Below are 27396 nucleotides of genomic sequence, written 5' to 3' on the forward strand. Positions count from 1 at the left end.
AATTTGCAGGTATGCGTCCGGTAAATTTCAAGAAAAAGGTAATATATCTTCCATAGATATAGAGCTCTTAGCAATTTCTTATGCCTTAAAAGCATTTGAATTATTTATCTTACGAAAAGCTTTTACAATACGAACTGATTGTGAAGCAATTGTTAAGTTTCATTCACAACTGCATGAAACACATAAAAGGTCGTCTGCTAGAAGGTGGTTAAATTTCAGAGATATTGTAATTCAGTATTCCTCTTAGTGCACTTTTGAGCATATCAAAGGTAAAGATAATAGCATTGTTGACATCTTATCTAGACTGCTTGACTTGCAGGTAAAAGATGGAAGGAATCCTTGAAGAAATCTCAAAGGCAGTTGATATGTTCTTCGAACTCAGAAGACAACAACAGAGATTCCTGACTGAGTTCTTTGAAAAACAGTCTGATTTTTCAAAGAGCCAGGATATTATAACAGATCACCTCCATAATCTGGAGAAAGAACTAACCTCACTGATTAAAACAGGTGTGGTTACAAGGGTTGCGAAACCAAGTCCTCTAACGGGTAAAATCGTTGAGGAACAAAAGTTGCCTCTATACCCAATAACTGGGAAAGAGAAAATTCAGACCCCTGAGAATTCAGTGGCTGAAGACAAGTTGCATCTGGCTCAGGTAACTGAGAAAGATAAAGGACAGTCCTCTGGTCATACGGCGGCTGATCTCGTCTTGAAACCTCAAACTGTGAGAATTCAAAATCCCATAGAAGTTTTAATGAAAAAGATTCCAACAAATCCCGAATTGGTAAATTTGTATGGTCAAAATCTTTTCGAATTATAAAACAGTCTATTTTTCAAAGAGCCAGGATATTATAACAGATCACCTCCATAATCTGGAGAAAGAACTAACCTCACTGGTTAAAACAGGTGTGGTTACAAGGGTTGCGAAACCAAGTCCTCTAACGGGTAAAATCGTTGAGGAACAAAAGTTGCCTCTATACCCAATAACTGGGAAAGACAAAATTCAGACACCTGAAAATTCAGTGGCTGAAGACAAGTTGCATCTGGCTCAGGTAACTGAGAAAGATAAAGGACAGTCCTCTGGTCATACAGCGGCTGATCTCGTCTTGAAACCTCAAACTGTGAGAATTCAAAATCCCACAGAAGTTTTAATGAAAAGGATTCCAACAAATCCCGAATTGGTAAATTTGTATGGTCAAAATCTTTTCGAATTATACAAACTCCCTGTGGAAGATCCACAAGGAAATTTTTTAACAAATTTTTCAGGGATATATCCTAGAATTATTTGCTTTCAAGGAACACCACCTGAATTTGTTGCACAATGGTTCAATTTTGCTTCAGTCAGTAATATTTATTTATCCCCTTCTTTTGAAGAAATCAAATTATTACCCCCTGAGATTACAAAGGCAGTAAAAGAGTTTTCTGTCAATAATCCGACAGTTTCAAATGAGACTGTTATTTCTCTAAAATTCTTTTCAACTGGCCCTGAAATTCTTCAAAAAGAAAACGGCCACTTTAAAGAAAAATCTAGCCTACACCTGATTCATATTGGGATAGTAGGAAAGATTCATGAGCTTACTTTTGATACAGCTCAATATAAGAAGGCTTATCCCTGTAATAAAGATTTAATGAAAATTATCCATTACAGGAGAGCCATAGGCTTCAAAGCCATTGTTAAGGCTGCATCGGCCTATATGGAAAACGCTATTTGGTGGCATCATGCCTCAAGTAGTCGTTGTGCTTTAATAAGTACTGCTAAAAGAAAGGATCCCTCTTCTTTAGCAAAGCTGCAAGCATTTCAAAAGAGAATCGATGTGGGTGACCATACGTGTTCTCAAGAAACAACAAAACTTTACTGCAACCTCATTAAACATGAGAAGCGTACATGCTATGTCTGTGGCAGAGAAAAGGCTACAGAAGCCAATTCTGAAGAAGAAAAGATAAAAACTTTTCGAATCGGAAGAGTTGAGTCAAAATCAGGCACTACATCTAGACATGGTGGCTTTACGATCAAAAGAGGGCGCCAGTCAAAAATATCTTCGGAATCTGAAGAAAGCACATCCTCGTAAAGACTATGTGGACGATAGCCAGAAAAAGAGGAAGCTACTTTTTCTAGAAGATGAGATTAGGTTGGCTGATACATCAGAAAAGAAAGCTAAAGCTTGAAAAAGCAAAAGCTAAAGTAGGACCATATCATTGCAAAATATGGCAGGCTGAAAATCGTGCCAAAAGGAGAAAAGAAGCCTTATCATTACAAGAAGACAAGGCTGAAGATAAGCTTGAAGATTCTTCATGCAATCATAAACCCTTATCATTACAACAAGACAAAGTTGAAGATAAGGATAACAACATAGTGGACGGTCCCACTATAAAGATACCCATTGTAAGTGCGACATATGTAACGCACAAAACTCCAAAATCCTAATGTGACAATTAGGAGATAAGGTGGTGAGGATCCACATGTAACCCTCAATCATGTAAATAGTATACTTCTCTGTCTATAAATAAAGGAGAAGGCAGCATGTAAGGGGCATCGATCAATCAATCGATAGCTACCAAGTGATCTTAGAGAAAAAGAGAGATCGTCCCCTTTCAGGCTAATGTATAATCTAGCCATGTCTGGCTAAAGAGTTGTAACCTCCTTCTGTCCAAAGGAAGGAGTTAGAAGTTCAATAAGATGTGAAAATCTTTGCGAACAGATCTTGTTTGTAAGTCCCTTCCTCCCTTTTCTCTTTATATTCTACTTTCTATTATTACATTTGAAAGGCCTTATTCTTGCATAGAGAAATCCAGGCATTCACTGACAGCTCTTTCGCAAGGATATCATGATACTATTCATTTCGTTGTTTAGTCTAAGGGTTTTTAGTTTGGCCATGCTGAAACGAAGTGCTATAGGGTAAAGTACCGCCAAGGCAAAAGAGAATGCCGATAGGGAAAACACCCGCTAAACGCAGTTAGTAGGAGTAAGCTCTGCCAGACATCCATACCCTAGGCAAGGAATAACAGTATTATACTATATCTTGAAATGCTAAACCATTAGAACAGGCCTCATATAAAAGAACAAATAAGAGATTGAAGAAAGAAAATGGGAGAGGGAGGGTGTGTCTTTACAAACCTGGCTGTTCTAAAAGATCAATCGTCTTTAAAAACTTCTGACTTTAAATCCTGCAGGATAGAAGGACGTAATTACTCAACTCATAACATGAGTGAGAGTCGAACTGTACCATTTTATGGTAGATCTAGAACACTGAGGGAAAGTCCTTCTTCAGGAAACCAGTCCCGTCTGACCTTTTTAGGCGAAACCATTAGAAGACGAAGAGATCATGCCTCTTCAAACTACCCTCATAACATGCAGTTAGAGGAAATTGCTGAGATCCCAGAGGATCAACAAGAAAGAGGGGTTAGACAAATCCTAAACCCTGAAATCTTGTATACGCACTCAGAATGGAGGCCTTTACAAGGTAGATACACCTATAACAGAGAGGTGGTTATGTCTGTCCTGAGTAATCAAACAGAAACTATTAACCTTTTGAGTCCAGAAGGAGCCCGTAGGTTAAGAAATAGGGGATATAACCTAATTCATATAGGATTAATTGCCATAAAAATTAGACCTCTTCATAGGAAAGAGACTGGAACTAAGTGCTTTGTCATGATTCTTGACAAACGCTTTAACAAAGCTGCTAAAGCAAATTTAGGAGCAATGGAGATAGATCTCAACCAAGGAGCTGAGATTATATATTTGGTCCCTAATACCTATATGAGCATTAGAGACTTCCAGAAATATCTTTGTGTAGGAATCCAAACTCGAGGATACGAAGATATGACTGAAGGAGACAACCTTCTAGTCTCGGTTGCCATAGACAGAAGATTAAGTAATAATGATAAAGTTAAATATAACTTGAACATTGATGGTATTGTTGATGCAGTAGCATCACAAGGAATCAAATTTATTAAACCCAAATCCTACAATTCAGAAGAACTTGCAGGATTAGAATGGGAAATAGGAACATTCATAGAAAATGAAGAGTCTACTAGTCTTCCTAAGAGAGCTCTTCACTATGAAAATGGTGAAGGCCAAGAATTTATTAGGTTCGCAGGATATGAACCTAGACATCAGCCTCTTGAGGTAGATGAACAATCGCTTCAAGAAGAAATTAGGTCTCGAAGAGAAGAAAATCTTCTTGCTAGGAGATCAACTTCGTTTTGATAGATTGGTGTTTGAACGTAAATGTAATGCACCAATAGCACGAAATTCTATATATATAATAAATGTATAATTATATACATGTTATAACGTATGTTATAACATACATTGCAAAATTCATAACATATGTATTACCTATATGTAATGCATAATATATTATATAGGTATATAATATGTAATATTCTATATAACGTATAATATCATAACATATACATATGTACATAGTAAATGTACAATATAGATGTATACTTATATATATTATATATATACATATATATATACATATATATATATATATATATATATATATATATATATATATACATACATATTAGCATATGAAAAGCAATGCACATCATGATATGTTTAGATCTAATATAAACAAGATATAGGTCTTCTTCAAGTCAATTCAGATCATGTTCCAAAAGAGTGAAATGTTTAGTGTGAGATCCAAATTCAACATCTAGATGGATATGCAAAACAAAATTTTTGTCATATCTAATATCAGCATGGACCCTAAAAGGCAAAGAATATCCGTAAATGAAGCATATAACATATATTTGAACCAACATAAACAAGATATGGATTTTTAACCAATATCCAAACAAATTTAGATCTAAATACGTCATGATTCAAACTAAATACAAATATGGATCTTTATTGACAATCAGATCCAAAGCAAAAATCCAAATGATTATCTCGATTCAAATCATACTGATGTGGATCCACACACAATGACATCAACACTAGAAAATATGTACTTACACAAAGAAAGATGATCCATGTTCACAAGTACAATGTGAACATGGTTCAACATAATATCCATATCCAAATAAGATTTTAGTTAGTGTAGAAACACAAAGTTTATACCGCCATTGGGTCATGCATGCACAAAATAATAAAATTGCATAAGCATACATATATGTTGCTAACCATTTAGTCTTTCGGTCTTGCCCAGTTCTGAGGCTCCCATCCTTGAAGTCATTCTAAATTAATTTCATGGCAAGTAAAGAATAATAAAGGGAGAACAACATAAATTATATCATATGAGGAGATCTCCAATAATATTCTAAAGCATGCACAAAAATCTCAAATTTAAACTTAAACTTAGAACCTCAATTTCCCTTTGCTTTTCGAATATATTTTCCGAACCCTTTTTTGGTAATTTAATAAGCCTAAGTGTACCAGTTCGTAATTGTACATAAATCTTTGGTTTTTCGCAGAAATTGCAAAACTTTTCCTAGAACCCTCTTTCAGCAATTTATAATAAATCCAAGGGTATTACCACCCAATGTGACTTAAGATGAAAACTCTAGATTTATCTAAGTAGAGGCATGGACACAGTTTATCATCCATAGCATGAAATTTGAAGGATAAGTCTTATGGACTCGGATGACTGCCTATCATTCATTGAATGAGATTTGAAGGATATGATTTTAGTAGTGAAAAATAGAAAAAGGTGTTGGCATTTGAATTTATAGTACTTCCAAATTGCCCATACTTTTTTTCTCCATCTTTCACTCGAGGAGATGACTGAGTTTAGGATATGCTACAAATTCTAATGCTTCTATACCTTTTTCTTATGTCTAAGATTCTCACTCTTGTTGTCTCATCAAATTTCATCTCGTAGAGCCTCAAGTAGAGCACCAATAAACATAGGATAGCTGGTCGGGCTTGTAGGCATCATGCATTTGCATCTTAAGTAATAGGATGCGGTATCCCAGCTGAAAGGCACAATGAACAATGCCGAAGCAGCCCAAGACCCCATAGATAGGGAAAATGTGGTTGTCCATTAGGCCTCTTTTGCGGGTGGTGTGTTGTTAATCACCTGAAAATCTCATTCAATAGACGACGTGCAGTAATCCATAGAATTCAACGCCAGATCTCACGCAATAGACTATGGATGGTAGTCACACAATCTAATCCTTTAGTCAATCCATAAAAGTGAATTATTTGTACGGTCTTCCAACTACTGAATATGTAACTGTTTATTGAATGCCAAAATGTTTACTGGATTTTGTGCACAATTTAAGTAAGCACTATGCAGAGCTTAGCTTGAGGCCCACAAGAGCAACTCATAAATGTTGACAATGTACATATCTTAACGAACCATGCCTTTTTAGCAGTAAAGCCAATAAACTTATTTTCTACTTACTTATAAATGAGATGAGAACTTGAAATTGAGATCAATCATAGAGAAAGCAAACAATAATGATTTCCCTTAATAGCAGGAAAACGAGGATAAGCCGAGGCAATATAAAACATGTGTTTTTGGTACACGGTCACTATATTTTCTTGTAAAGAAATGTGCTTTTAGGTGGTTGTCCCTGGTGTGCTCTTCTTTCTGTAGAAAAAGATGATAAATTTGCATTTTTTCAATGATCAAATAATGTATGTGATGCAGAAATAGCGTTAATTAAAGAGTTAGGTGTTCTAAGTTTGGACCATGGATAGATGTGGCCTTTTGGACCACCTGATGATACCATACTCAAATCATGTGGACTTCCTCAAAAAGCAGATGATGTGTGGGCTAGCCCTTCGTCATAAACTGCCAAGGGTGTCTTGGATGCTCTTCCATTCATCCTTCATATGTGGAACCCACCTTTTTTGTTTTTCATTTTTCTTTCTTTTTTCCCCCCCATTTGTTTTTGGGGCGCCGTGGATGGAACTTGGAAGCTCTGTGTCAGCTTCCAGGGACGTTGAACACCACCAAGTCAAGGGTCAAACACTAGTTCGGCTGAGTTCCAAGAAGAGTTTGGACTTAAGTCATGTGTGAACCTGATTTGAGTCAAATGTGGTGAGCCATCGCTTTCTCATGCATATACTCAAGTTTGTTGCTTCTTTTCTCTTGTTTTTGGTTTATGCGATATAACCAAGTGACACTTTCCTACCTACTTTTTATCATATAAAGCTAATTAAGTTGCACTCTTGTCTTATCTGCTCTTATGTCCAAATTGTCAAGCTAAATTTTGTGAAAACCATGGAAATGTGGCTCCTCTCAGGGACGTGCTTAGAACAGAAAGTCCTGTTCTTAGGATACTAGGAGCCAAAGTCCCGTTCTTAGCATCCTCAGGATGGGATTAAAAAGCCATAGTTTCCATTTTACGTGTGGACCCAACATGCATTCTTGCATCTTGTTTCAGGTTCATGTCCACCGAAATCATGAACACAAAGAACACCCTTTTTTCCTTTTTGTTGAACATCTGCCTTTTGCACAGCTCCCCATACAAAACAAACACTCCAGTGGGAGCACTGTGTACACAAGGACAAGCTGTGACATTGTTTTAGAACAAGATTTTTTGGATAGTTTGTCCCCTTGGCCCTTGTGGTTCAGCTTAGGACAAGAATGTCGATACCACCTGTTCGTAGTTTAGAGGACTTACATTTGTTGAGACACTAAAATTTATTTTCATTTCAAAGGAAAAACGCTGTTCGATGTCCTTCGATTATTAGTGCAGCTCCAAGAGGTTTCCTTGGTTAATGGATTCCTCAGTTTATTTTAATTTCAAATAAAGGCATCCAAAATTAAGAAAAATGAAAATATGATATTCCATTTGCGACTTATAAGAGGTACACTGCATATCAAGATCTAAAAAAAAAAATTAAAAATTTGTTATTCTCTTGAACTTAAGAAACTTCAATATTTATTCTTCCAAGTACGTGGGGACCGAGTCAATATCAAAAATATTTCTTATCCTTCTCATATGGCTTTAGTGCTGTGTTCAAACTTTCATATTACATACACAGAGGAAAAGGAGCTCTTTAAGCGTTTACATCCTCAGCCCTAAAAGTTAACAATAGATGCAAACTTAAAATAGTTATCAATTGTTTTATGCCTTATGCATAAATCTGTTAAATGTTTAAAAGAGAAGTTCCATTTCATTATTAACCCTCATCAAAGTCTTAATATACCGCTACAATGGTTTAACTTTAAATTGATAGAGTTGTTTTTTGGTTAAAGGCTAGGTGATTGTTTGTCTCCCGTGATTGCCTGCATATGGGTAGAAGAAGGCCCCAGCTGATTCTGCTGGATCATGGATTGTACAAGACACTTGATTTTTCTACAAGGACAAGCTATGCTGCACTTTGGAAGGTGTTTTAATAATCTTTTGATTGTCTGTGTATGGTCTAATTGCATTACATTATTCTCTGTTACTTCTTATACTTCTATGAATTTTGTTGGCTCTTATATTTGCTGATGTAAATGGAATAAAAGAAAACAGTGTTAAACTTGGTGCTGGAGAGGATTTGTATACCATTTTTGCAGGAATCTTGATGATGCGACCGTGGAATAGAGTCATTGATCCAGCAGTGGATCATTTGTTTTTGCAGGGGAATGCTAGTGACCGTGAAGAACTCCAGGTTAGTAATTATTATTTGTAGCATGTGATCATAAATATTGACTAGATTTTGACATTATACCTTTGAAACTGTAAGAAAAATGGGTAAATAGCTGGAGATTGTTCCATCTGAGCTACATATTTGAAAGTTTGTGAAATAATTCAAGGATATTCTCAAGGAGATTCACTGAAAAGAAAATAATCTTCACAACAATACTCAATACAATAAGCTTCACAAGTTTAAATGCATTAAGCATGCAGGAAACACATGCCAAACACACACAGACTGAATATGAAAGAGGACCTTTATTAGAAAAAAGCCATGTAAAGAAACGGGGCCGAAGTCCCCAAGAAATATATGAAGGATAAGGTGGATCTGGTTGCTGGGCTAGCTCCTAGGTCTAGAAGTCAAGGGGTTGGGGCTGTCAGATTATAGCAGAACTTGTCAACAGATGGGAAGAAGGAGAAAACACAAAGATGCGGGCTCAATCTCATCACAATTTCCAAAATGGGTCATGACTCATGATCTATCTGTTATGAATGTATTTTCTGTTCTTATTTGCATTCTTTTTCCTTTTCCTTTTCTTTTTGTGTTTTCCATTATTTTTGTTTTTTCCTTTTTTCTCTTCTAAGAGATGTTAGAGCCCCAATGGCTAGATTTGCCTAAAGCCCTCTTACGTGCCTCTTTAAAACGGTGTAGCATTAGTCTTGAGGTTTAATGACACCTTTTGTGCCTTAGTGCACAAATTATTTTCTAGTTGTCTTTGTGTGTGCTCTCTTGTGAGAGTTTGTGGTGTGAGAAGGTATACATTTATATTTATATATACTTTCCTTACATGGTACTGAAGTAAGAAGAACTTGGCAGCCAAGTAAGTTCTCCGACGACTGTTTTCTTCGGCGACTTCTTTCCTTTCGTCTCTCCTCGTCCTCTTCTCATCGCCTCTCTCTCCTCGTCCTCTTCCTCTTAATCCACCAGCAGAGAGACGGTAAGAGAATAGAACTTGGTTGTGCTACGTGGAGGACATTTTGATATCTAATGCCAAACCACCGGATGAAGTTAGATGCAAAAGGAGAAGAAGAGGAACGGGCTGCACGTACAAGAGAGAGAGAGAGAAGAAAAAGAGCAGCAACCCTAACGTCTAGAGGTGGGCATCGGGCCGGCCTGATAAAATCGGGTCGAGAACGGCCCGACGGGCCGGCCCATTGGGCCCGGGCCCGACCCGGCTCGGCCCGGCCCGGTTATAATAAAATAATATTTTTTAAATTATAAAATATTTTTTTAAATATAAAATATATTTGTTAGTAATAAATATATATTATTAAAATAAAAAATATATTTTTTTTAATCCTTAAGAGGCCGGATCTGGCCGGGCCCTGCTCGGGCCAGGTTTTTCCCAGCCCGGGGCCCAGCCCTACTAATGTCTACCTCTTGATATCATCATATATTGATTTGGTATACAACAAAGTGCACAAAACAATGTTCAAAATTACAAGTATGCCACCGCCCATTATCATTGGGCGTGTGGAGAAGATAGGTCGGGTCTGGTTGACCCGATCCAAATCGTACAATCTTAACACTGATCATGCCTATGTGGAAAGCATGATCAGATCCTCAAGTGGATCATGTGGAGCAAAATAATTCTGTGATCGTGGGTATGAAACCTGTTCGTGGATGCTGTTTGGAGTAGTTTTTCGTGGAACAACCTATGTCGTGCGTTGTGGAGGAGTATAACAGTAATCAGGTACCCAATTGATAGTTGTATGTGGACTAATTGAACTTGGGAGTAGTAGTAGTCATCGGCTGTCAGAATTGGTCAGGTCACGTGATTTATGGATTCGTTTTTGTTACTTCAGAATTGGTCAGGTCACGTGATTTATGGATTCGTCTTTGCTACCCAATTTGTGATATTCTTATGATTTTCGTAGTCAGTAGAGATACATTTCACTATTATGATTGACTGTTGCATCTTATGCACACATATATTGTACATCAGATCATTTTTTTTTTTTTGGAAAATTTATTATGGCTGATGGTAGTAAATCCAAAGGTTCTAATGGAGGTGCTATTTCTTTCAATAGTTGTTCTCTCCTTGTGATGCTGCTAAATATCTTATGCTTTACCAACTGGCACAGGTTAAAAGAGCCATTGTTGAAGATGTGAAACAATCCAAAATCTTGGCATACATTACAGCTCTTAAAAAGCTGTGCAATCATCCGAACGTAGGTTTTATGGGAGGTGTTTCTTGTTCTTTTTTTGTGAGCATAGCGAGCTGGGAAAAAGGATTCTTGAATACACTGTTCTCACCTATCATGCAAGACAGTATACTGTCTATTCTGTGTGTTTTCTAAAAGGAAATTTTTGCAAAATTGCTGTTTCAATCGGTTACAAAACTGGAGTTGCAGAATTTATTTGTGCTTACAGATATATCTTCTGATGTTTGCAAAGTCAAGTGCTAGAATGTGCTTTTCATGCTCCAAAAAGTCCTGCCTCATTAATAATTTGCAATGGTGAGAAGAGAAATAGAAAGAAGCCATCAACTTGTTTAAATTCAAGTTTCAATGTTCACAAAAAAGTGAAAAGTCTTTCTTCCTCAAATTATGCTTTTCTTATCTCATTAAGTGACAAGGTTCTTCCATTTCATTTTAAGTGGATTCATTTCATTCCATACCAAATGTATTTCTATGGAAACATTTCATTCCATATTGAATGTAATTCTGTAAAATAGTCTTTTACTCATTTATCTCTTTTTTGATATTTTTACCTTTTTTGGAGATAATATTTATAGGTCATATTTTTATAAAGTGACATGACCTTTTAGGCTTTTAGATATTCCCAAGTCCACTGCGTTTCTTATAATCAAGAAGATTGGAGACAATCTGTGGTTCAACTTTACTAAACATTCAGCCTAATATCTCTTTATTGCTCGATCACCAAGCTTTTACATGGACATCTAAAGCTTTTTTGTCTTTTCTCTCCTTCATCAAGGGTTTCTTTGACTCTCTTATTATCCTTTAACTAATTTTAGTTTTGGTTTAAGAATTATAGGTCTTATATATACCCTGACCTTTGATATAGGTCTGCAAAGTCTTTTTCTTGGGTTGAGGTGGTGATCACACCATAAGTCTGTTCTTATACTGGATGACATTGTGAATATTGCATAGAACGAACTATGAAACCATCATTTGTTCTGCAATTACCATGTAGGACACTTTTGTGTTCTTTTAAGTAAGTTGTAGGTGGTCCACACCACCCATCACTAGCATTTGAGAAAATGCTATGAACCTTAATGTCCTGCTTATTTGCATGGTCACATGCCTTTGTATAGTTTGTTGGGCTTGCTTATCATTTAGATCCACTCCAGATATATAATGCTTCATTTGCTACAGATATATAATGCCTCATTTGCTATTTTTAATGTACCATGTAGCTCATTTACGACACTATTCGGAGTGGGAGTTCAGGTTCTGGATTTGAGGACTGTTTGCATCTTTTCCCACCTGAGTTATTCTCTGGGAGGTTGGTAATGATAGCAATACCTTTTGATTTACATCAGATTATGTGAATTCGAACAATGTCTTTGTCATGCAATTTTGGTCATTACTTTTTAATCGTTTGTATAGATCTGGATCATGGAATTTTTTTTTGCCCTGCAATTTAGTATTAGGAAAGTCAAAGCAAAATTTCTGTTGAGGGCATTTTATTCTTTATACTTGACATGCTCATCCCTTTTACATTTCTAACTTTCTACTTCTAGACATTGGATCTTTTTGCTCAGTTATGTCATGAAAGAAGATACCATTTCCTAAGGCTTGATGGGTCCACTTCAATAAGCAAAAGGCAAAAGCTCGTCAACCGATTTAATGACATATCAAAGGTTTTTAATATCAATAACTGATGCTTATTCCTTCTTGAGTATTTGCATCCTTCATGGTGTGAGATATGTGCCTTTGATATTGTTGGATGAGTTTGTGTTTCTCTTAAGCAGCAAGGCTGGTGGATGTGGACTTAATTTGATAGGTGGAAATCGTTTGGTTCTTTTTTATCCAGATTGGAATCCTGCCAATGACAAACAGGTATGTGATTCTGATTCAACAACCTTTCTTCATTTTTCCCGAAAGTTCACTGTTTTTCCATCATGGTTTTGCTTTCCTCTTCCTCAAATTCTTAGGCAGCTGCAAGGGTTTGGAGAGATGGACAGAAGAAGCGACTGTACATATACAGCTTCCTAACAGCAGGAACTATTGAGGAAAAGGTTTGTTACAATTGTAAAATATGACGAGCTTTGGTGTTTGATTATAACTGGTTAATAGCTCATGATTTTAGTTGCATGTTTAACAATAAAACTTGACCTAGTGCCTTTTCTTTTATGCAGGTCTATCAACGTCAAATGTCGAAAGAAGGCCTTCAGAAAGTAATTCAACAAGAGCAATTGGAAAACCTTGGACTGCAGGTGTTTCATGTCATTGAGTTGTATAAAACCTTAATTGTGTGAATAATTTTGTAATTTCGTTCCTGATATTGGAGGTGAGATATTGCAGGGCAAATCTTCTTTCTACAGAAAACTTGAGGGATCTTTTCACACTGCATGCTAACATAAGGTAATGGACTCCTAGTTTCTGTAGAAACACACACCAAGATGGAGAGAAAGAGAAGGAACACACAATATACGTGGAAAACTTCAAAGAGAGGTGAAAAACCACGGAGAAGCTCTAACCTAGGGGCACAACCGCAACCCTAGGAGAGAGAAAATGTTATTTCACTTAATCAACAATTACACCATAAGTGGGATTAAATAAGAGGGAGACCCGCCTAGGGTACCGTGCCACTCTCGGTACCCATGCCCATGGGACCGGGTCTGGATCCAGACCCGGTTCCCTATACATGATATGTTAACACTCCCCCTCAAGCTTGGCATACATGTCAAACATGCCAAGCTTGCTTACATTTTTCTCGAATTGAGATGTACATAAGGCTTTGGTTAGAACATCTGCAATTTGATCTTCAGACTTCATATAAGGTAGAATCAACTCCTTTGAATCTATGCGTTCCCGTATGAAGTGGCGATCAATCTCCACATGTTTAGTTCTGTCATGCAGAACGGGATTATTCGCAAGGGATTATTCGCAAGGTTAATTGCAGACTTGTTGTCGCAGTACATCCTCATTTTCTCTTTTGTTTCAACACCAATATCTGCTAGGAGAATCTTTAACCATAACATTTTTGTAACTCCCATAGCCACAACCCTGTATTCAGCCTTAGCACTGGATCTAGAACAAACTTCATGCCTTTTACTTCTCCATACAACCAGGTTACCCCCCAAAAAGATGCAGTACCCTGTGGTAGACCTCCTAGTATCCGTACATCCTGCCCAATCTGCGTCAGAGTATCCTTCAATATTAAGTTGGTCTTGCTGAGTATAGAGTAATCCTTTTCCTGGGTCATTCTTTAGGTACCTCAACACTCTTTCTGCACTCTTCCAGTGACAATCAGTAGGAGCATGCATAAACTGACTCAACACATTCACAACATAAGTAATATCAGGGCGAGTAAGAGTAAGATAGATGAGCTTACCAACCAGCCTCTGATACCGCCCTTTTCCTTCCTCATCTAGGATGTTGCCAGTTTTGATGCTTATCTTTGTACCGGACTCCATTGGAGTTAGAAAGGGTCTGCATCCAAGTTTGCATGTCTCCTTTAGAAGATCCAGAGTGTATTTCCTTTGGCTCATAACCAGCCCTGTCTCTGACCGAGCAATCTCTATCCCCAGAAAGTACCTTAGTTTACCCAAATCTTTAAGATCAAATTCAGCAGCTAACCTCTCCTTCATCTTCTTTTTCTCTTCTTCATCGTCACCTGTGACTATCATATCATCAACATACACAAGAAGAAGACTCACCAGGCCATCTCTCTGCTTAATGAATAGGGTGTGATCACCATTTCCCTGTTTGTATCTATTTGTCTTCATCACTATCCTCAGTCTTTCAAACCATGCTCTAGGAGACTGCTTTAATCCATACAAGGCTTTCTTGAGATGACAGCATTTTCCGCTTTGAACATATCCAGGAGTCATACTCATGTAGACCTCTTCTTCTAGATGGCCATTCAAGAATGCGTTCTTAACATCAAGTTGATCCATGCTCCACCCCTTTTTCACGGCAAGTGCTAATATGACCCTCACAGTTTTCAGTTTGGCAACAGGGGCAAAGGTTTCAAGATAATCAATACCATATTTCTGGCTGAACCCCTTTGCAACAAGCCGAGCCTTATACCTTTCCACAGTACCATCTGGTTTGTACTTCACATTGAACACCCACTTTGAACCAACTAAATGAGTCCCTTTGGGAATATCCACAACTTCCCAAGTGTCATTCTTTGCCAAGGCATTCATCTCCTCTGTCATGGCCTGTAGCCATTTAGGATCCTCTCTAGCATCTTCCACACACCTGGGAATAACAGACTTAGACAAGGATGTTATAAAGCATTTGTAATTCTTACTCAATTTCGCATAAGAGACAAATCTCTGAATAGGATGAGAAGTGCAAGACCTGGTGCCCTTGCGCAGGGTTATAGGAAGCTCTTCATTGATTAGACTTGGGTCATCCGGGGAACTCATAGGATTGGGATTGGTTACATCAACATTTTCAATCACATCTGTCTTCTTCCTTCTGTACACCTGGCCAAACAAATGATCACGGGCTGTAGGCTGATTATCAACAAGGCCCTCGTCCATGTGACAGTCTCTATCATCTCTGACTGTGTCTGCCACACTGTCACTGGCCTTGTAATCCAAGAAATCCGTAAACTGAATCAATTGATTTGAGGAATACTCTTCACTACTGTGCCCTAGATACTCCCCCTGAAGAGGATTCACATGAAAGTATGTCTCATGTTCATGGAAGGTGACGTCCCGGGAAACATAGACTTTAGAGGTGGTAGGATCAACACATTTGTATCCCTTCTGAGTGGAGGAATACCCCAGGAAGACAGCCTTGACAGACCGATGATCAAGTTTCTTGAGGGTGGGACTATGGTCATGAACAAAACAGACACACCCGAACACCCGAGGAGTAAGAGGCCAGGGATTCTGAGTAGGCCAAAGCCTAGAGTATGGGGAATGGCCCTGCAACACACGGGTAGGCATACGGTTGATAAGGTGGGCACTAGTGAGAAGCGCATCACCCCAGTAGCGCTTGGGAACCTGTCGATGGAACAGAAGAGCCCGGGTAACATCAAGCAAATGGCGATTCTTTCGTTCAGCCACACCATTTTGGGGAGGTGTGTAACTACAGGACGTTTCATGAACAATACCCTTGCTCTTCAAGAAATCATCTAGGGATTGAGAGACATACTCTCTAGCATTATCGTTGCGAAAAGCTTGGACAGACGTCTAAAACTGAGTCTCAACAAAGGCCACAAAATTTTTGACAATAACGGGAACTTCACTACGTTCTTTCAACAGATACATGAACGTACAACGGGAGTAATCATCAATAAGGGTCATAAAGTAATGAAAACCACGACAAGTGGGTTCTCCCGAAGGACCCCAAACATCAGAGTGAACCAAAGCAAATGGACGAGTGGTTTTATTGAATGAAATAGGGTACGAGGCCCTAACATGTTTAGCCAACTGACACACTTCACAGGTGAAGGAGTCCATGGAAACAGAATGAAACAAACTAGGAAACAACTTCTTAATCAATGGAAACGGAAGATGACCAAGCTGCTCGTGCCACCGCATAATAGTAGATCTGTCTTCCATGCCTGACAACTGTCCACTAGTGGCTGAAATAAGAGCGGACGCAACCTGCACAGGCAGTCTGTAGAGTCCATCAATAGCCGAACCAATCCCAATCTTCTGCCCCGTCACCAAGTCCTGCAGAAAACACCGATCAGCAGAAAAGATCATATTACAGTTGAGTTCTTTAGTAATACTGCTGACAGATAACAAATTCACAGGAATATTGAGAACATGAAGAGCATTATGAAGACAGTATTTATTTAACAAGGACAAACTCCCTTTTCCAGCCACAGAGATAGAAGAACCATCAGCCATAGATACACGTTGCTGCCCCGAAGACAATTTGTATTCTTGGAACATCTTAGGGTCCCCTGTCATATGATGCGTAGCGCCACTGTCAACAATCCAATCACCATGTGAGGAATTACCTTGGTCACTAGTGGCCACGAGAGCTTGGGCTAACTTAGCCCCCTCAGACGTGGAAGCATCCTCCTGAGTAGTAGACAACCGGCTAATATACGCTTGCAGTTCTTTGATTTGATCGGAGGAAAGCTTAGATTTGGCAACATTTGAAGGACTACTCTGACTAGGCTCAGGCACAGAAGGACTCCTGCGGCTGGAAGGAGGATGACCCCGGACAAGCCGCCTCTCAGGATGAAGATCCCAACAAAAATCAACAGAATGTCCCGATTTGTTGCAATGGCTACACCGCCGAGCAGGACGCTGTCCAATCCCAGAAGCACGACTAACAAAGGCTGAAGGAGAACTCCCCTGACTGGTGTCAATATGCATCACCTGGCGACGCTGTTCCTCAGATTCCACACGGGCATACACCTCTTCAATTCCGGGGACCTCGTCACAATTGAGAATTTGGCTCCTAATGGATTCAAATTCATCGCGTAAGCCTCCAAGGAAAATAAACGTCTGATCCATCCATTCTTTGTCCCAGTACAAGGCATGATCAGACCCACAGTGCCAGTCATCATTCACATGGTAGTCAAGTTCCTCCCACTTAGTCTTTAGGACTGCAAAGAAAGCGGCTACAGACAAGTCACCCTGTTTAAGAGAGTATATGCTACGTTTGATTTGGTACGTACACAATACTCTCTTCTTACGGCCATACATCCGTGCAAGCACAGTCCACATGTTGTAGGCAGTCGATTTACGCAAGATCAAAGGCTGAATATCTGCAGAAACAGAACTAATAATCCATACTTTAACCTGACTATCTTCCAACGCCCAAGTAGCCCATCGCGGATCGGTTTTTGAAGGTGCAGGCTTCTCCCCAGTAATGTAGGACAGGCGACCACAACTGGTTATCCCAATTTCTAGGGCAGTTGACCAAGAGAGATAGTTATCCTTGTTCAGCCGGATGGAGGTGACTTGAACAGGCAAGATCTCACTCTTGGTATTGTTGCCCGAGTCTAGGGCATCATCGATCTTGAGGGACATCTCCTCGGCCATCACAATCACCAAGGAGAAAGAATACCCAGCACCAGAGACGACAAACAAGAGGCAGCGGCGCTAGACGACGGCGGCGCTGGACGGCGGCGGTGCTGATGATAGCGACAGCGCTGGAGGGCAGCAGCGCAGCAGAGAACAACAGCGCTGGACAGTGGCGGCACAGCTGGCAGCGCTGGACGGCGGCGTAGCAGAGGTAGAAAAAAACGGCGGAAACAGCAGCGGCGAAAAAAACCGGCGGAAACACGACTATCACACCAACGATCTCTCACGCGTTGGCTCTGATACCATGTAGAAACACACACCAAGATGGAGAGAAAGATAAGGAACACACAATATACGTGGAAAACCTCAAAGAGAGGTGAAAAACCACGGAGAAGCTCTAACCTAGGGGCACAACCGCAACCCTAGGAGAGAGAAAATGTTATTTCACTTAATCAACAATTACACCATAAGTGGGATTAAATAAGAGGGAGACCCGCCTAGGGTACCGAGCCACTCTCGGTACCTGTGCCCATGGGACCGGGTCTGGATCCAGACCCGGTTCCCTATACATGATATGTTAACAGTTTCTAATGTTCATGGAAAAAGCATGTCCTTTGGAAAGCCTATAAACAGTTTAAAGAATTTAATCCTTCATAAATAAATACTTTTAATACTAAGCCATTGAATTTATCTGTGGCCTACTCAGAGAGTCGGGGATGGGGTATGAATGAACAATATTGTCTAAAATACTGCCTTTAGCACCAGGAATAAGGCTCACACTGAAACATAAATTTCACACCTATCATGGAGGTTATGGCAAGAAAGATGGTTAAGAAAGTCAATATCTTTTGAAAAGCTGGGTGTCAAAGGGGGACTTAGGTTTTCTCAGAAAGTAGGGCACAAAGAGATTGGGCAATGCAGGGTCTTGAGGGGGACTTAGTTTTTTTTTCGGAAGTAGGGAACAAAGAAACATTGGGCTTGCATATAATCTGCTTGTACATCTGGTGCTCAAATTGCTCATGTTTACATGCTTATGGTGTGTTTCATGTAAGGAAGTTTTTAGTTGTAGGTGTAGGATCAGAAGTGCAATGAAGCTTAATCCTCTAGCTCTAATCTAACTTCAAAAACGAAATGAATAATGAGTGAAGGAAATAGTGCATGGTTATGAATTAATGTTGCAACAGAAACGGGAAAAAACAAATATTAAGTAATTCTTGCTGTCATGGCTGAAAGAAGAAGAAACAGAAAAAAACAAGAAGAAAGAAATAAAGGAAGAGAAAGAAAAGGAGAAGCTGGAAGTGGATGAGAAAGGGTAAGAGAGAGAGCACTTGAAATAAGTTGAAGAGGTCGTTGGGCTTGGTGGATGGCCGGGCAAGAGTGCTAAGGCTGAAACCTATGCTAGGGCTGTTAGGGGCATGTCAAAGTGGAGGGAACGAAGTATGTGTGGAGAAGGTGAAAATACTATGGTAGTAGGTCTAATCTTCTTTGAAACATTGTGAGATTAAATTTAGAATGGTTTATAATTGTGAATACAGCAATGTGTGAAGGGGCGCCCAAAAAATCATGCTGAACCTAATTTTTGCACATAAATCTATACAGTTAAAAGCGCAAGGCATACTTAGGTGGCAGATCCCATGAAGAGGCTTAGGCGGGGACTAGGTGGCACCTAGTTAAGGCCTAGGCAGTTCCACTTAATAGAGGAAGTGGGGAAACATGGGGAGGGGAAAAGAGAAAAAGAGTAAGGAGGTTCTGAAGAGAGGATAGAAAAACTTTTAGGGTTCAAAACAAGAAAGAAAAACTTTTGTTTGGACTGACTCAGGCTAGCATTTAGCCTTTTAGGTATTGTCTGGTGCCTTGGCAGGTGTGAGACTGGGCTCCGTAGTACCTAGCCTGGCTTTCAGTCACCCAACCCATATTGGGTGCTTTATGGCTACCCAGTCTTCCCTCTGTTCATCTAAGAAAAGGTTTGTCTTAGCTCTTAATATACTAGGTTAGGTCATGGGCCTTCTGAGGAGCTATAAGGTGAAAAACATAATTTTGTGTCAGAAAAACCCGACACATTTTGTCTCCCTCCTCCTGCTACCCTCTTTTTCTCTCTGAAGAGTCTAGCCTCAAGTACAATTGCACTCACCAGCCAGGGACTTGAGGTGTGTTAACACAAATATTACATAGTGGGAGTTAAAATATCTTCAAATGCTAAAATTATTTGAAACTGGTACTTTTGATGGTCTAATTAATGATTCAGTTTGGGATCCAATCTGTTCAATTTGAAAAAAAGGTCCAAAGCACACTAATTATACAGGGTTCTGGCCAGCCTATCTATGGGTTATGGGGTCTTGGCAGATGCTACAGGCTCATGAATGGGCCAGCCTGCCCATAGCCAGGTAGTGTACATGGGAGCCTAGACACACTTTAGCTATGTGGGAAAGGAGCAAAAGAAAGAAAATTGGTCGTATCTGACCCCTATTGTGGAAAGCACAAAATAGTACATAATTCCCACCAATCATGAATTAGTAGTTGGTTAACTTTTTTGAGGTCATATCTATGTAAATCAAAGGCTCAAGAGTATAGCAATGGAGATGTGGCGGTGTATATATGTTGGTATAAAAGAGAGGCAGTAAAACTGTTAAACTAGGGCTGATTTTAGCTGAATCTATGTTGCCAGATGAAATATCATATCTTATGTTTCTCTTTCTACAAGTCGGAAATTCATGAAAATATGAACTGTGCAAGCTGCAATACCAACTATGTGCAAGTCGAAGATGGCATGAAAAGTCTGAAAGAGTATATATTTGAAAGAAGGGTGGCAGAAGATGAATGTCACACTGATCAGCAGGATGTTGACATTGGTGGATTTGCAAAGATTGCTGGATGCCTTGAAAAGTTGAAAAATTCAGAGAAGCAAGTGGGTCATATTTGATAGTTTTTTTTTTAATTAAATTTTCTTGCTCCTAGGATAGTTGTTCTAATTTTGTTTCTTGTTGTAATCCTTTCTTTCCAGCTGGGAAGACCTCTTGAGGAGGACTTAGCAAGCTGGGGGCATCATTCCTCTTCAACTACTGTTCCTGGCATATGATTCTTCAAGCTTCAGCTGGTGAAGAGGTAACTTTTGGGTTTCATTCTTTTTCTAGTTTTGCCTTTTTTTTCTTTTTTTCCTTGCTTTGCTTGCCAGCTTTTATAGGAATCATTCTTACCTAAATTAAAGACATTCAATTCTTGTCAACCTAGTGCTGCAGGCAGTGTTTTCATTTAATGCAGACAAAAAGTGGACTCCATAAGCTATTCTTTATCTCGCTGTCCACTTGTTGCGTTCTTTCTGACATTCTACCATAGTTGTACTTGTCATTATTGACAATTTCCTGAAAAGCTTGACTATCATAACATTCTTGTTTGATTTAAATCAATTCTTGCTGTCATGCATACTTCAATTGAAGAACAAGATCAGTTGTTTCATGCTGACATTAAATTAAGAACATCTATGCATTGAACACAGGATTGTTGTTGTCTAAGGGCAAAATTAGTTCACATGGTTGTTGGAAAGAATTTGAAGATGCTTTTGGTAGATGGTCAAGCCCGTTATGTTATTTGATGCTTTCTACATTACTTCAACCACTCGATACCTAAGGGCAAACACTTGCTGTTATCTGTTTGTCTTTTGAACTGTGAACTGAGCTGCTAAAACAGGGACCAAGGGAAAGACAACATACGTTCTTTCTTTTCATTGGACTAGATATCTATCTTTTTCAAATGCCTACACAATTCAGGTATGGGAAAAAGTTGAAGGAGTTGAAGAAGCAAGAGAAGTTGAAGAGGGATAGGTGCATAAAATTTTCAATTTTCTCTCTCTCTCTCTCTCTCTCTCTCTCTCTCTCTCATTCTCTGGGATGGGATTCTAAATAGAGCTCGCTGCTCCTCCTTGTCCCTTTTTAAAGGTGGGACGAATGTCCCACCTTCTTTCCCATTTTTCTTTGTAACCTAATTCCTTGACTGTTTTTGGAATCTAGATTCTTAGTTTGTTTAGGAAACTTAGTTCCCTAATTGTTTTTAGGAACATACATTCCTAATTTCAATTGTGGCACCTCCTCTTTCCTTTTTCTGTAGTAAGTCCTTTTTGGCAAAAACAATTTACTAGAACATGTTTTCATCAAATAAACTATTCTTCAAGTCTTATTATCTGACCAATTTCAATTTAAATCAACTAGCATGGATGAATTCGTAAACTGCTATAGAGAATTACGAGAGGTTTAACACATGCCAAGGAGGACAATATTTGTAGATACTCCTTCTAATACAAGTGGCACAAGATGATGTACCTTGCCATTGATGCAACAAAAGGAAGGAAATTCCTGTCAAGTTGATGTATCTTGTATTTTCGAGTCATAAGTCTTAATGTTTTCTACAATACTGATTTGTGAACTATTTGGAAAATGAAACATGAAGCACTATTCTTCTACTCTTGGTAACTCATAATTTCGTGAAAAATATGGTTGGTACTATCTAGTTCAGTGGCATGTTTAGGTTTCAGCTATGGTTTCTCTGCCTTGTCGGCTACCAGGAAGTCACATGCTGCTGTTCTGGCAGCTTCCATTTCTCACTGTTGAAAGCTTATTGCCATTGTGCTTCATCTAGCAGTTCATTGACCAAGAACTAAAACGTGAAACCCATTGCAAGTCACTCATTGTGATGGGACAATGATGCATTCCAGGTTCACTTATGGTATATCACAATATGGCACCATAACTTGCTCCAGTTCATTGTCTATGTTATGCCATTATATGATGGTTCCTATTCTGTCAATCATGCAGCTCGACATTCATGTATTGAGTCACTATAATTTAGATTATTGCGTTGCAAGATTGTGTAATGTTTTGGAAAAAAGTTTGTTTGCTTGTGAGGGGTTTTTCATGAAAAACATATTTATTTAAGGACCCTGTTAATGATATCACCATATTCCAGGTGATGCTCCTTGCAGCTTCTGATATATCCGGGGTTCTCATTTAGGGAGACAATGTTGATAATTAAGTTGCTTTCTGACATTCCCATCATTATTATCGTTATTCAGCATTGATATTTTGTGAGGGAATTGTAGCAATCTCTCCATCCTTTACCATGGTATCTATTAAATGAAGAACAACGAACCCTCTTGTCCATCAAGTAGTGTAATAATTGAGCTGCTTTTATTTAGTCTGATGTGCTATGGCATGCTGCCGCTAGTTAATTTTTGTTGTTCTTTCTAGCTAGTTGTATTTGCTCACAAATCACCATTTTTTTTCTATCTCCATGGGCATAAGTTTGTCGTGTTGGTTTCTGTATATGAATTATTCTTACCCAGATTCTCTATTATCTCACTAAGACAGCTGATTTATGCCATTCGCCCTTAAACTTGCTTCTAGGTATTCTTTTGATAATCCAGTTTCAGCTACTACCTGTATCTGTCGTTCCTTTTGCTTGGTCTCATGTTCAATTCTTTTTTTGATTCAATAGTCAATGTCAAGGCACTAGCTGTACAAGAAAATCTTTCGGCAGATATTGCTATAAGTGATTTATGTTGACAATGTTTAATATCTGTTCTCCCCTAACAATAGTGTTCCTTTCCTGAGCATATTTAACGTGTAAAGGCTATATTCATGCATCTTTTCTAGTTATTCACATGATTACTTGTTTTGAAGTTTATTACGCTCTCTTTTCACCACATTATGGAGACTGGTTGACCACCAGCATGTTGCATCACGTTTGCAATAGTTTATCTTGTACCTGCAGGTCACATTTGTCTTTACCAATCAAGTTGATGGAAAGCTGGTTCTAGTTGAGCCAATGGAAAGAAAGTCACCCGTTCCAGAGACCATCCTGATGAAACCCCTTAACCTTAGTTCTGCACTTTGATCACGTAAAGTTAAGTTAGTGCCTCATCCCATTTGATTGAAGATTCGAGCATCTGTAGAACAAGTGGTGCCTTTCCTCCTTTGCAGAAGCTGCCAAAATTTCCTATGACAGCAAAGCACACTAATAATAGTGTAAATTCTGTAAGCAAAAAAAGCATCTCGCATAAAATCCGGCTACCTGTCAAAAGGATATCTGCTGAAATTGATGATGATGGTGATGATTTTGTTTAGACCTCGTGCATGTCCTTTTTGTATAGATAGGCAATTCCACCAAGCGAGATATGACCTTCAAATCTCGCTGTTTATTCTTTGAGTTGGGGCGAGTTGCTAAATAATGATGATGTGACCTACACTCACCATTTTAGCAGTGTTGTCGGTATTGTTATCGGAACTGTATTGGTCCACATGGATCGTCCTGTATCGGCCTATTTCATTATTTAATTTAAAAAATAACTTACATGCATACAAATTCTACGATGCTAAATCTTTTTGCGATTCGAATAGAACACTTTCTCAGTTGCATAGGAAAATTTTGCATCTGGTTAAAAAGGAAAATTATGATATCTGATGAAGTTTTTCTTCCTGATTCTAAAAAAAGCACTTGATGTTTTTGATATACCTTTGACAATTTCACATTTGCGTCTACCACAACATATAACTAATAAACTATCTTGTACAGGATTTTGACAGATAGGCTTTCTGCCTAACTATGGGGTTTTTCAGTGATTGATTTTTTGTTGGATGCCATCCATTATTTTCAGGTATGTACAATTAAAGTAGGATTCATATGCACTTCTGAGTGAATTCCATGTGTGAAAGTCATATCTAATTTTGATTTGGTGTGGATAAAAAACTGACATGAACATAACCTTTACAAATAAAGCACATGTTATTTGCTATTCTCGTTAATTCTGATACGTTGTTGGGCACATTTTATCAGATCCTTACATTCATAAAATTTCTGGATTAAGGGCAGCTACAGCTAATCAGGTTTTTGGGATCTGCATGTTAACTCGAAGCTAACACCACTGTTTCAAATTTGGATTTCAGATATAGCATGATCAAGTCATCTTGCAATTGAATAAAGTACCAGGGCCCCAGCCCCATTTTGTCCATTTTCACACTATGTAACATACTGTTTCATGAATATATCTGAAACTTTGAAGCAAAATCACTCGACAGTAATATATGGATGCCAAGAGAGCGTTTAAGTGTCTTAAGTTGCTATAAGCCTTAATGGCAGCAGTTTGTTCTTCCCTAAACTGTACTTCCATCTTTTGTTTAATAGCAGCATTAACATTGGCTGATCCAGGATCAGCCAACCCTGGTTATTTTGGGTTTGTAATCTCCATGAAAATCAAATCTAAGCAGGACTGCAAAATACATGAAAATCAAATCTAGGCAGGACTGCAAAATACAGTTGCCTACTTGTGTCTTGTCTCCAATTTTTCAGTCAAACACTATTATGATCATGGGCCCTGCTTTTTTTTTTCTCACTAAAACTAAAGGGATATGCATCATGGTTATTTATGGAGCAAGTTAATGCACATGGTTTGACATGTAGAAAGAGGACAATTTAAGATGGTAGATGTTAGAGGATGGCTAAAAACTTAGAAAAATATCTCTAGAAAAAGTCAGTAAATTGACATTAGCCATAGTTTATGGTGCAACGATAGTTGATGGTAGTTTTAGCGACCATTCATGATCATCTCAGTGACAAATTTTTGAATTTTAACCATAGGACAACTATCTAACACACAACAACATTGACTTTTGGTTTCACTGGATAGTCCAAATGCAACATGAATTCTGGGAAACATTTGAATTGTTGGGTTACTGGCAGGTCAGTTAAGAAAGATTATTGATTCCAACTCATGTTGTTCACAATTTAATCGAAGCGACATAATGGTCCTCAGTAAATTTATGTTCGACCTGGAAAAGCTTCCTCATTTAATGACATAATATTGCAAGAAGTTGAAGTCTTTGGGACGACTTTTGGCAGAAACTAGCACAAAGGAGCTAGAAGGTTCGAGTTAAATATGGAATTGCAACGGATATACGAGATGAGGGCATTTTTGATTTTTTTTTATAGTAGAGGACATTTTAGTATTTTTCTTCTTTTTTTAAATCCTGGTTTACTTATAAAAGTTCTTTTATATATTTTTAATAGGGACATTTTGGTCACTGCATACCATTGTGCACGAAAAAATCGTGCACAGAGATGGTGCGTATAACCGGTTAAATACTTGGTCGCAATGCCCTCATACTATGTAATTGGATTTTGGCTTCAATATGGATGTTGTTTTTATGAACTGAATCCAGATTGGACTAGCATAAATGCATGTAATATTGGTTTCTTATCGGAACTGGCCGATTGGATATCAAATTTGAATTCAGATTCGGTTATAAAACTGCATACAAAATTGAAAGTTGATTAGTAACATTTGTTTTTCATGTCCGACTAGTTGAATTCTAGATCTAAACAATAGTCGAACACGTTAAATCCACTTACATGCATCCCTAGACTGCGGCTGCACATGTTGAGCTTTTCTCTATTGTTTCATGCCTATTTTGAAATTGTTTCAAACTATGTTGGTTGAGCAGGAAGTATTTCATCATACATCTCAACAAAAGAACCAAGCTCCCATCCTTACTCTTATCCCTTCAGAGTGCCAAGTCTGCTTTTGATGTCTTGGGATGACATTCTTGTCATCTTCAACTTGCATATCTGTATCCTCCTTTTATAGTACAAGAAGTTGACGTCTAGAGAGCTCGAAACAAAAGCTGGCAGCCTATCAACCCCGCTATGTCAGTTGCGGCAATCCCCTTTGGGATGTTATAGACTGTTTTTATTTGGCTGACTGCTTCAAGAAACAACTCCTTAGACAAGAGAAGTGAACTGGAACACAACTCCTTACCCAGAAGTATGGGCCTCTCCTAGGTGAGGCGTCTTCCTTTTTACCTAGTGCCTGGGGCATACGTCTCAAGCATGATGATTTTTTTAAAAAAATAATTTAACAATTAAAATAGAAAGGTTTGAAATTAAATGAATGTAAAAACAAGATATAGGTCTTCAAGAGTGCAATGTTTAGTGTGAAAATCAATGCACATCTAATATAAACAAGATATAGGTCTTCAAGAAGTCAATTGAGATCATGGTCCAAAAGAGTGCAATGTTTAGTGTGAGATCTATATTCAACATCTAGACGGATATGCAAAACAAAATTTTTGTCATCAGCATGGACCCTAAAAGGCAAAGAATATCCGTAAATGAAGCATATAACATATCTTTGAACCAACATAAACAAGATATGGATTTTTAACCAATATCCAAATAAATTTAGATCTAAATACGTCATTGGTTCAAACTAAATACAAATATAGATCTTAATCGACAATCAGATCCAAAGCAAAAATCCAAATGATTATCTCGATTCAAATCATACTGATGTGGATCCACACACAATGACATCAACACTAGAAAATATGTATTTACACAAAGAAAGATGATGCATGTTCAAAAGTACAATGTGAACATGGTTCAACATAATATCTATATCCAAATAAGATTTTAGTTAGTGTAGAAACACAAGGTTTATACCGCCATTGGGTCATGCATGCACAAAATAATAAATTTGCATAAGCATACATACATGTTGCTAACCATTTAGTCTTTCGGTCTTGCCCAGTTCTGAGGCTCCCATCCTTGAAGTCATTCTAAATTAATTTCATGGCAAGTAAAGAATAATAAATGGAGAACAACATAAATTATATCATATGAGGAGAT

The 27396-nt window shown here is 38.3% G+C and overlaps 1 pseudogene; it reads left to right on the forward strand.

Annotated features, from left to right (window-relative positions):
• The first annotated feature begins 2542 nt into the window (after positions 1 to 2542).
• On the forward strand, positions 2543 to 24949 carry LOC116265250 (protein CHROMATIN REMODELING 25-like; annotated as a pseudogene).
• The last annotated feature ends 2447 nt before the right edge of the window (positions 24950 to 27396 follow it).

The sequence above is a fragment of the Nymphaea colorata genome, chromosome 12 (genome assembly GCF_008831285.2).
Source record: "Nymphaea colorata isolate Beijing-Zhang1983 chromosome 12, ASM883128v2, whole genome shotgun sequence".
Lineage (NCBI taxonomy): Eukaryota > Viridiplantae > Streptophyta > Magnoliopsida > Nymphaeales > Nymphaeaceae > Nymphaea > Nymphaea colorata.